Genomic DNA, 11,131 nt, shown 5'->3' on the forward strand with positions numbered 1-11,131 from the left:
GCACAGACATCCTGTGTTCCTCCAGCTCCAAAGTGTTTCCTTTTGGCCACCAAAGAAATCTCAGAAGATTTTAATCTTGAACTGGAACTCAGACTTGATGAAACATGCCTTTCACATCGGCTGCGAAGGCTACAGGCTCTGTCTAAACCATGTCATCTTACCAATAAGGGAACTGTTCACACAAAAAACTGTTTTGCACAATCAAAAACAACTCGAAGTTTGTGCTTTTGTCTGTACATCTCGGTGTGTGGTATGTATCAAGTTCGTCCTTGCCTTTCTTCAATTTCACCTGCAGGAATGTTCTCAGTATGTCCTTTATGTAACATGTCCACGTACAGTCGGGGAAATTATGTGTTCATCAGTTAAGGAAGCAGCGCTGCACATCTGTGGAATACACGTACCGTTATGGGAACCAAGATGTTTTCATGTTGAAGACACGTTGCGTCCATAGACTGTATAAAACATGGACATAGTGTCCATGACGTCACTGGTTTCTGGGAAGACTTTTTGAAGCCTAAGTGGGCGGAGCCAGTCGTAGCCATCTTAGCAGCGTGCCACCACGCGTCACTCCTGGGTAATCGGAATTGTGTAAAGAGGCAGGACGTTATTGCAGCTGAGTTGCATGGTTGCTGAAACCACCAATCGAGTGACCACGCTCTTTATTATGCAGGATTTGAAGGCTTATTATATTCTAAATGGATGACTTATAACAAAATTAGCTGTATAGACAAAAACAAAATTTGTACCAGGCTGTAAATATGTTTTTTTCTCCTGTAAAGTTGGGCATTTTAACATAGGGCTCAGTGATATTCTGCTCTGTTTTGGAGCCAGTCTCTAGTGGCAATTTAATTCACTTCCGTTTTGGTTACACGCAAGAGATGTGAAGGTTGCCACTTGGTCACGTCATGGTAAATAATATGTTCGGTCAAGGCTGGCACAAGCCTTTACAGGGCCCTAAGCAGAATTTCTTTGAGGGTCCCCCTGTGCCACCAATACAATCAGCTATTGTCAATGCTTAATTATTTGCACACACACTTTAAACCTTACACACCCGATTCTATTAGTTGTAATTGTGGGATGCTGGAATGTCATAATGGCAAAATCACATTAACATTGCATTAAAAGTGTATTGTGATTGTCAAAGCATTTGATAATTAAATTTTTTTTTATTTAGTGTATTGATAACCATTAAATTAATTAACAATATGCTCACAATTATTCTTAACCTTATCCCAAAAAAACTCTGAATTAACAGATAGTTATAATTTTGTTTGCAATTCTATCGGAAAACACTAAAAAGTAGTCAAATATTTAATGTTTTCAATTACCGTATGTTGTGTGTTGCGGAGCAATCTCAACTTTAAAACCGAAGCTTCTTGCTGAACAGCTGAAGACGTGACAGTAGCTCAGTCTTCTTTGATTTGATTGGTCACTGCTTGGTTTTCTGACCAGAAACTCCTCCTCCTTTCATTTGATTGGCCACCACTATAGCAATGTTGTGTTTAATCAGTAATTTCACACATTTTGACACAATGTCCTACACGAGAAAATGAATGTGTGTGTCATGAATATATAACAAAAAAGCTGTAATTTCATGTGCTCTGGGGTCCCCTGGTGGCAGCGAGGCCCTAAGCAGCCGCTTAGTTCCCTTATAGGGAGGGCTGGCTCTGTGTTCAGTAATTTAAGAGGGGGTTCACAATTTCGGTTCAGTTAGTGACACCCTAACACTAATGTAAAGGTGGTATTGGGGTACATTAGCAATGAAGCCTGGCACTTCCACACATTTGTTGCAAACCGAGTTCAACAACCCTGTTCCTGATTCAAATAAGCATCCAGGCATAATTCTGAAGGAGCACCACCTTAAAAAACTCCTGATTGCTGATTGTTGCAAGAAAACTGAACATCAGTTTGAGGGGATTTTGGAAACCAGGAGTAAATAATCAATTACATATTCCAGTATTGTTTATGCATCTGTTCTTGCTCTTACGGTGTTGTGAAGCTTAAAAAGACAGTAAACAAATAATGGAAACAGTTCAACATCAGAGCAGGAGCTAACCTATATTATTTCAACTTAACAATTATTTGCAACGCATTCCTTACAGTGCATGATTAACCAGCCCTTATCTATATGCAGTACAACTGTACAGTAGAAGGTATGGTTGAAAACTATAACCAATTTTTCCAAGATACACTCAAGTAAGAACAAGCATCCTCCATTTTTTTCAAAAGTGGGAATTATCAAATTTCTAAGAGCACATGAAGGCAGCATCTATGCATCTATATCATATAAAGCAAGCCTGAGTATAGCCTAGGTCTACATTTCATGCTTTAATTAAACAGACAATTGTAACTGCACATATTGAAAAAGCTTCTAATGAGGCTCTTGGTGAGCCTGTGTGTCCGAACGTGATTGTGTAGGGCGATACCTTTACTGTTGCAAACAGAGCACAACCAGCACATTGTCACACCACAGTTTGTCCAGTAGAGGAAGACTGAGAGTACAAGACCTTCCACAGCTTCTGCCTAATTAACTGATCATTATTGTTAAGTTAATTACCTTATAGTTAGTAAGTGTATATTTAAAGACATCCATTTGCTTGTATCTTTGCTCAGTCTTGAAGTTATCTGGCCTAGCCTATGGTTTTGTGTTGTCCTGTTTTTTATCTAACTGGACAAATCTTTGCTTAGAGCTTTTGATCAACCTCTCTTTATATTAAGTAAAGATCATCTGTTTTCCTTCTAACCTGCCTCTTGTGGTTATCTGCCTGTTGGGTCCACACAGCCCCATAGAACAGTGTTTAGAATCTTGGGTTTTCCAGCAACACACTCTGGGTTCGTATTCCGGGTGTGACACATGCTTTATGAGCTTGAGCCGCACTGTATACAAAATATAACACAGATATAACATGCTGTTAGTATTTACTGATTGTAACACTGAATAATTTTCCCAAATGAAGTCATGTCTGTTAGGGATGTGAAAAGATTCTTTTCAGAATGAAAAGCAGTCTCATGATGGAGTTTGATGGTGAAATTAGTATTAAAGTTCCCGTGAAACTAATCTTGTGTCTCATCTTGTAGGGTAAATGTCTCTTCACACCAAGTGCCTGTAATGAGCCTTTGCGCACTTCTCTGTTAAAATATTTAGCGTACCTTCTCTTTTTCTTGCATACTGACATTTCTTACATGTTGCTAGTTATTTGTCTCTCCAAGTCAAGGTGTAATTGTATGATAATTAATAGTGATAACATCACACTACAGGGAGGGAGCATATATGCTGCATTCCAGACAAATTTGATTTTGTATATTTCCATCTCAAACCCGGAATGGCACTCAAAGTCAGACATGGGACCTCTGAACTCTCAGATTGATCAACCCCTACCTCGGAGATACAACAAAAATGCTGCTGGTAAGATTAGCACTATCTAAAGTCAAAAGGTTGACCAATCGAACAGGGTTTATGGAATTCCATCCAATCAAATTACAGAGACCAAGATAAATTTCAGTTCATAAAACTGAAGAAGACAGAACTTTTAGCCAATCAAATGGAAAAAGATGGAATTTTACTGTGGGCAGGCGCTCGCTAACAGAAATCAAGCGCGAACTCCAGTGCTGCGACTGTTAAGTGAGAAGGCAAAAGTAACAAAGTGAGTGGTTTAAAAATAGAAATGATGAATGGTAGGTTCCCTCTAAAGAGCCCTCCACCTGCGTTGGCATGGTTACCCTTTGGTGAACGCCTCTGTGTGACTGCGTGTCAAAAACATCTAATCATGAAATGATACATCAAAGGTGGGATGATGTATTGGACCAGGAAGTATGAAAGGGAGTCCAAAACTGGCATTTTTAGCTTTGATGCCTCAGCAAAGCGCTCTGTGTTGTACTGTCAATGTGTTTAACATAAACTCCAGGCCTGGTCCTCTCTCATCATACACTCGTCTCGACTTTTTATGCTCCCGAAGCTCCTCCCTTAAAGATGTGATACCGGTGCACGCACAGCTGACACTCGTTATCACTCACGTGCGCGTCCTCGCGCCTTTCCCTCGCGGCTCTCGTCCCGCCCTGCTCGCCACAATGTGTTTTACCTTAACCCAGAACTGTGGAAACTACGGGTTTTTGGCCTCCGAAAGGGCCAGCCTAGTTGAATCAGACCTCTTAGCTGAGGTTGTGGAGACTATACTAAACTCCAGAGCTACCCTCACAAGGAATCTGGATGCCATCAAGTGGAAAGTTTTCATCTCTTGGTGTTCAGCTCGGTAAACTGCTTCATTGACATAGTGCTGAGGTTCTTACATTTATTCATTTGGCAGACGCTTTTATCCAAAGCGACTTACAAGTAGTTTTTTACAGTGACACATTACTGCAGAGCAATCAGGGGTAAGGTGTCTTGCTCAAGGGCACTTCAGTCATGGCCTGCTGGCACTGAGATTTGAACCAGCAACCTTCTGATCACAAGCCCAACGCTTGAGACCAATGAGTCGCACTAGGGTGTCGTCTCGGGATCTGTCAGTGGTGCTGAAGGGTCTTTTGAGGGCTCCACTCCACAACTGATAAGCTGTTTGACCTGTGTTTTCTTCTGGGGATCACATCCCATAAGAGAGTAGGGGACCTTCATGCCCTGTCACTCTCCCCTATGTGCCTCAAGTTTGCTCCGGGATGCTAATGCCTTCCTGTATCCTTGGCCGGGTTATGTGCGTAAGGCTTTTAACAGTACCCCGAGGCCCTGTTCTTCAGCCTTTCTGTGGTCCCCCATTTAGTTGCTCAGTCCAGGAAAAACTTAACTTGTTAATTAGTTCGAGCGCTGGACACTTATGTTCATAAAACCGCTCAGTGGAAGAAATCTGAGCAACTGTTCAACTCTCAACTCAAATGAAGAGTAGCGCTTTTCACATTTTTGAATGTTACAAAGCAGATGCACATGAAACATAATGACTATAAGCAGAACATTACATTTATAAAAAAGAAAGTAAGAAGAACAAATGAATTAATACAACCCCATTTCACATACCACGCAAAAAAGAAGAAAGAAGAAATATATGACACACACTTACACATGCAACCACAAATGCTCATGCTCACACTGCGCACAGTGCATGAAAACCAGTTCCCCTCTGACAAAACCTGCAAAATCTCTACAAGCTCGACAGTGCTTCCACAACTAGGCTAAATAAAAATAAAATAGATTAGTAGATTATAGGTTTAAAAATCTAATTCATATTCTAGTAGCTAATCAGTTTTGTAGTGAGGACTTGTTGGGTTGCCACCTCCATCTTTCAGCTCGAACATCTGAGGGCTGACCCATAAAACAAGATTACAAAATAAACCAGGCTTATTTGGGCAAGTCAGACTTATTGTCAGTCGATTTGGTCAGTTCGAACTCAGTTACTATGGCAGCTTATGCTGGTAAATTAGCCTGGTAGCTGTCAGGCTAAGCCTTATTTGTTGCTTAACTAGAGGTCAACGTAATGTGATGATATTACCACTGATTCTCTGTCATGATGCAATATTAGATCACTTTAATGAACATTATAAATACACATTTAAAGAAATCAATTAAATAAATTATAGAACACAATGATAAATTAATATATTGTCTGTTGTCATACATCTGTGATGGATTATATCGATTTGATATACTGTCAATGTTTAAACTAATGTCAATAAAGTTTGAATTTAAACATTCCCCAATAAATTGATTGAAACAATTATATTGACCAAAAAGATGTAGATCTAAACAATTTCTCTTCACCTACAGTTTAAAAAAATGGCAAGGTAAAATGGGATGACTTGTGTGTGTTTTTTCCTTCAGTTTAATACAATTAATGTGTCAATTATTTTCCCCTTCTCCTGATAAACCAGGCAGACATTTTGTCTTTAGAGGTCTGAGTTTAATATTCTGTGTAATGAGGGTAAAATATTAAAATCCCAATAAAATGATAAAGGACAAAATGTCCACAAAAGAGGACAAAGATTAAATATACTAAAGTACTGAATAGTTTAAGTATCAAATGCACATCGCCTTAAATTTAGAAGTAAACTATTCCCAGTGACACATAGCAAATATATTGAATATATATTATAATAGGTAAAATAGATTATTTAAAAAGTTGTAATATTATGTGTTTAGGCAGGCTACACAAATGTGTTGTATGTGGGTTAACGTTTATTGCATTATTTTAGTAGCTGTCTATATCTTTAAGCATTTTTCATGGAAAAATATTTAAGAATTGTTGATGGAATGGTACCGAACCTCAAATCATAAAAAATACTGTTTCGTATAAAGTAATGGGATTGTCCATGAGGAAAAACGATAGGTTATATTTGGGCGCCCTCTGCTGATGATAATATGCATTTAGTTGCAAACGTTAGTACCAACGAAACGGCAACATACGCATAAGTTGCTTATAACTCTGACACTCTTGAAGTATTGTCAAACAATTATTTGGTGTAGTGGGCAGAAAAGTCTTCTTCATGTGTTGTAAATGTTGCTTGTTCATGTTGAACAGTTGTTATAGTTTGCACAGACTTGAAAACAGAAAATAGATCCACATGGAAGAAAGGTGGCCAAGGTACACTGTTAAAAATTATGTTTTCTCCTACAGGTCATATTTGATTTGAAACGAATATGACTGAAAAACACCAATTATTGAAATTACACATGGTTTAATTATAGTGAACATATGTAGTAAAACCATGGGTAGGTATTTTATAGAGATTGCATTTTCGTAAGAGCAGTATGGCTTACATACGTTGTTATTCCAGTCCTCAAAATAGCCGAATGCATGGTTTAACTGCCTTAAAGAATCGTAATGATATTAAACACTTAATCTTAAAAGAGTAACGAGATCGACTACATTGAATATAAATGAAGTTTGGTGTATTTGTGAGTTACATGCTGTAAAACGACTATCAATGAAAAGTCACACACAATGGCCCGGTTTCAAAGACAAGGCTTAACTTAAGCCAGGACTAGGCCTAAGATAAATCAGTATATTTAAGTTCCTTTTTTCAACAAAAAAAAATTGCATTCGAAAAAACATTACTGGTGTTCAGACAAAACAGACAAAAAATGGTGCTGATATTTCAGGGCATGTTATTTTCATTTAAGACAGCTCAAATATTCATTTTAGTCCACTCAAGCCTTTTCTGTGAAACTGGGTCAATAGGTGTTATCTAAATACATATCTAAAACAAATAAATGGACATTATTATCTTATTCCTCATACTGCAGCACATTGATCACTAATTTGGAGCGCTGACTGACACAGTGTGGTGAAATAATCATGTTTACCAGCCACAGTTTTATCGGCCAGATCGGATAAAAAAATTCAAAAATCGGATGAGTTTGTAAAAATCTGTTCACAGGAAATGTCTGGATTTTGAAATTATTTTGAGAACACTCATTAAAAGAGGCATTTTGTCAAATAAGCGATTGCAGCCTTTTGTAATAAACATAACCAGAAAATCGATACACTTCTTAGACGACCACTTCCGGTGTTCAATTTCAAGGTTATTTTTCACTTAGCGTTAACTTTTGAACGCATAGGGTGTGCTAGCTAACTTTGTTAGTTTTAACTAGCAGTTAACTAACCACTAGCCAGAATGTAAACATAAAGGAAACTGTTTGTCATCTCTTCTTTTGTTGTCACAAGTGCATTGGTATAAAGGGTGAGGAAACAGTCAGAAGGCTCATGTTATGTGTCAAGTTTGTGTCCAAGTAAATGTATTTGCTTCAGTTAGCTACTGTTAGTACACGCAGGCATCTACAGATGTATACGCTCTCAGTTTATCTCTACTATAAATGCTTGGTTTCTCTGTCCAGTAGGTGTATATGTCAGGCCACTTAACTGGAGGAATTTGTCCCTGAATCCATTGAGTGAGCACGTACAACCATGTGTATTCCAGAAAACGTTGTTAACCCCAGAAAATGGAAACTCAGGATTTTCGGTTCCAATAAAAGCCAAAACTAAACCTCTGGAACATAACCTACTCTGTAGCAGGTTTTGATGAAACAAACCCTGAGTTTCTGCGTATCTCCACCCTCCTGCTGAACAGCTATTGGACATGAGCTGTGATGTCGTTGCCTTGCAGTTTCTGTTAAAACCAAGTTAATTTGCATTACGCCCTTTAAAGAGAAGGAGCTGGTTGGCGTTTTTCTATAATTCACACTTTTTTGACTTCATTTAAGAACACGGGGTGTCCTTTCATTAGAAAGCCGATTGATATCGAGGCACATCTATTTTACGCAGCTTTATGTCGAGAGATGGTTCTCAGAAGAGCTCCCTCCTGAGATGCCTTCTGCCACTGGTCGCTCCTTGTTTTGACTCCAAGTCAGTTGCTCTGCCTCAGTCAGAGGTGGTGGTGGTGGTCCACCACCCATTTTGTGAGCCTCTGACGTCTTTCTGTTAGCTATAGAAAGAGGTAAAAGAAATACAATTTTCTCAATGGCAGACCACTATCACATACACACAAGGATTATTAGGAACACCTGTTCAATTTCTCATTTATGCAATTATCTAATCAACCAATCACATGGCAGTTGCTTCAATGCATGTAGGGGTGTGGTCCTGGTCATGCTAGAGGTTAGAGGAGAATGGGCCGGCTGATTCAAGCTGATAGAAGAGCAACTTTAACTGAAATATCCACTCGTTACAACCGAGGTATGCAGCAACGCATTTGTGAAGCCACAACACGCACAACCTTGAGGCGGATGGACTACAACAGCAGAAGACCCCACCGGGTACCACTCATATCCACTACAAATAGGAAAAAGAGGCTACAATTTGCACGAGCTCACCAAAATTGGACAGTTGAAGACTGGAAAAATGTTGCCTGGTCTGATGAGTCTCGATTTCTGTTGAGACATTCAGATGGTAAGAATTTGGCGTAAACAGAATGAGAACATGGATCCATCATGCCTATGAAATATCAGTCAAAGCTTTGAATAGCCTGTTTAACAGCCTGTTAGCACATGATGCAAGTGGATGATTAGTTTACTCATAATGGTTATATGTATTAGCACTTTGCTATTGTGTTGATGATGAAAACAACTATCCCAAACCACTTTGATTGATCACTGAAATTCCCAACTTTGATAAAAAGCCTTAACAAATCACAAAGACACAATATTGGGGATGTAGGATTGCACAAATACAGTTTAAAATAATCACAAACAGGATTAATAGAATTTGTTCACTCACACATAATATAGGCCTACTATATTACTGGTGCTGTATACCACATAAAGTGGTTCTTTGCTTGTAATCATAGGGGAACCACTTTTAGTGCTAAATAGCACCATATCTTGGTGCTTTAGTGGTTATTCAGAGGTTATTTGGGGTGGCCGAGGTGCTATACAGTGTATAGCATTGTTTTTCGTATGCAGAACCTGTTAAGCCCCTGTATGGTTGAAGAACCACTGAAGTACCAAAACATGGTTCTATAGCACTAAAAGTAGTCCCCCTGTGATCACGAGCCAAGAACCACTTTTAGTGCTATATTGCATAATTTCTTTAAGATGGTAGACACGTGTGCTCACATAATAAACAACACAGTAAGCTAAATTAACTGACAGCAGTCAAAAACAAGCACATTTTAATGAATCTTGTATTATTTTGTTCATTACAGTTATTTGGTCAATATCAATGTTCTTGGACATATTATCCTTGGAGCACATGTGCTCTCGTGTATGGTAAACAGACATATCAGGTTGCACTTCCTAGAAACAGACACACGCCCCCTCACTACATGCCTCTATTCACCCTTTATTCGTAACCCCCTCTTTTACTCGCACGTTGTTGTTTTATTTCTTTTTCATTCGCAATAAAAAACACATTTTTTCCCATTAATAAATGGAACATTTATCTTTTTTCACGCTATAAATGAAAATAAACTATATATGTGTGCATATTCATGTGCATCAGATAGACGTACAGGCCTACAGGCACACACATGTGGGTGCAAATGTGTTATTAAAACATCTGTCATGTTTTTCATTTTCTCTGTTCCCTCCATCCATCGCTCCCTCCCCACACCTAGGATCTTCAACCACATTGTCCAGTACTACGAGAAGTCATTCTATGTGTTGTGGTAAACAAGATGCCCATGTGCCTTACCAATTCTAGTACGTGTGGTGGAGCATGACACAACAGCACAGGCGTACGTTCCATGAGGTCAACAACATAAAAAAGGCTGTTGCTCTGTTTCTACCCAATCATAGCAGTGCAATCTGTTAAAGGTCAGAAACAAAACATGACTTTGCTATTTGTCATATAGCCTAAACACTGTATTGCTTATTTAAATGGGTTTCATTTATATGGTGATTTACTAATGTGAAATAAGGCATTGAGAAAGAAATGTCATACCGTCGGGTTATGAGAAATGTGTTGCTGCTGGGAGATTGCTTATACTGTATTTGCTGTAAATTGTAAATTGTTTTAGTGCAGTATATCCTCTGAATTTAAGATGAAGAAAATGTGTCCTCCTGAGGTTTTTTCAGCAGGTTTGTTAGTTAATACTGTTATTGCTAACATTTTTTTCCAGCCATTGGGCAGCAAGCAGAGCTAAAAGCTCTGGGTATTTATTAACCTCATATCTCTGCAAATCTCAACGCTTTCTACAGCCCTCTTATCACCAAGAAGGAAGAGTGCTCGTGTACGGGAGACATGGAGAGACAAAGGGTAATCGTGGCCGTATCAATGTGAGCAGCTACTTTATCAGTGTGTTGAAGGCTAAATATTGCTGACGTTTGACAATCTGCTGGAGTTTAAACTCAAGGCTTTGTCCTTACGTCAACCATGATCTTGCTTTTCCCTCTTGGCATAACTTGATCTGCCCTCTGGGTTTACTTGTTCTCAAATTAACCTTCACCTGAATGTCTGATCCAGTTTTTTCCCTGTCTTGTTCTCATTCGCTTGTTATCGTAACACATCGAAACAGGCAATTCCGTGCAAATGTCAACCATACCAGGAAACAAATAATAATAGTTATTATTATTAGTTATATAGGGCCTTTCCAAAACCCAAGGTCGCTTTACAAAGTCAATATAAGAACAATCCAAAAAAGAAAATTTGAAATAAAAACAAAATCACAGATCAGGTGTAATATTCAGAAAACAAATGAGATTTTGAAGGAGAGA

This window comes from Barbatula barbatula, assembly GCF_947034865.1.
Source record: "Barbatula barbatula genome assembly, chromosome: 1".
Taxonomy (NCBI): Eukaryota; Metazoa; Chordata; class Actinopteri; order Cypriniformes; family Nemacheilidae; genus Barbatula; species Barbatula barbatula.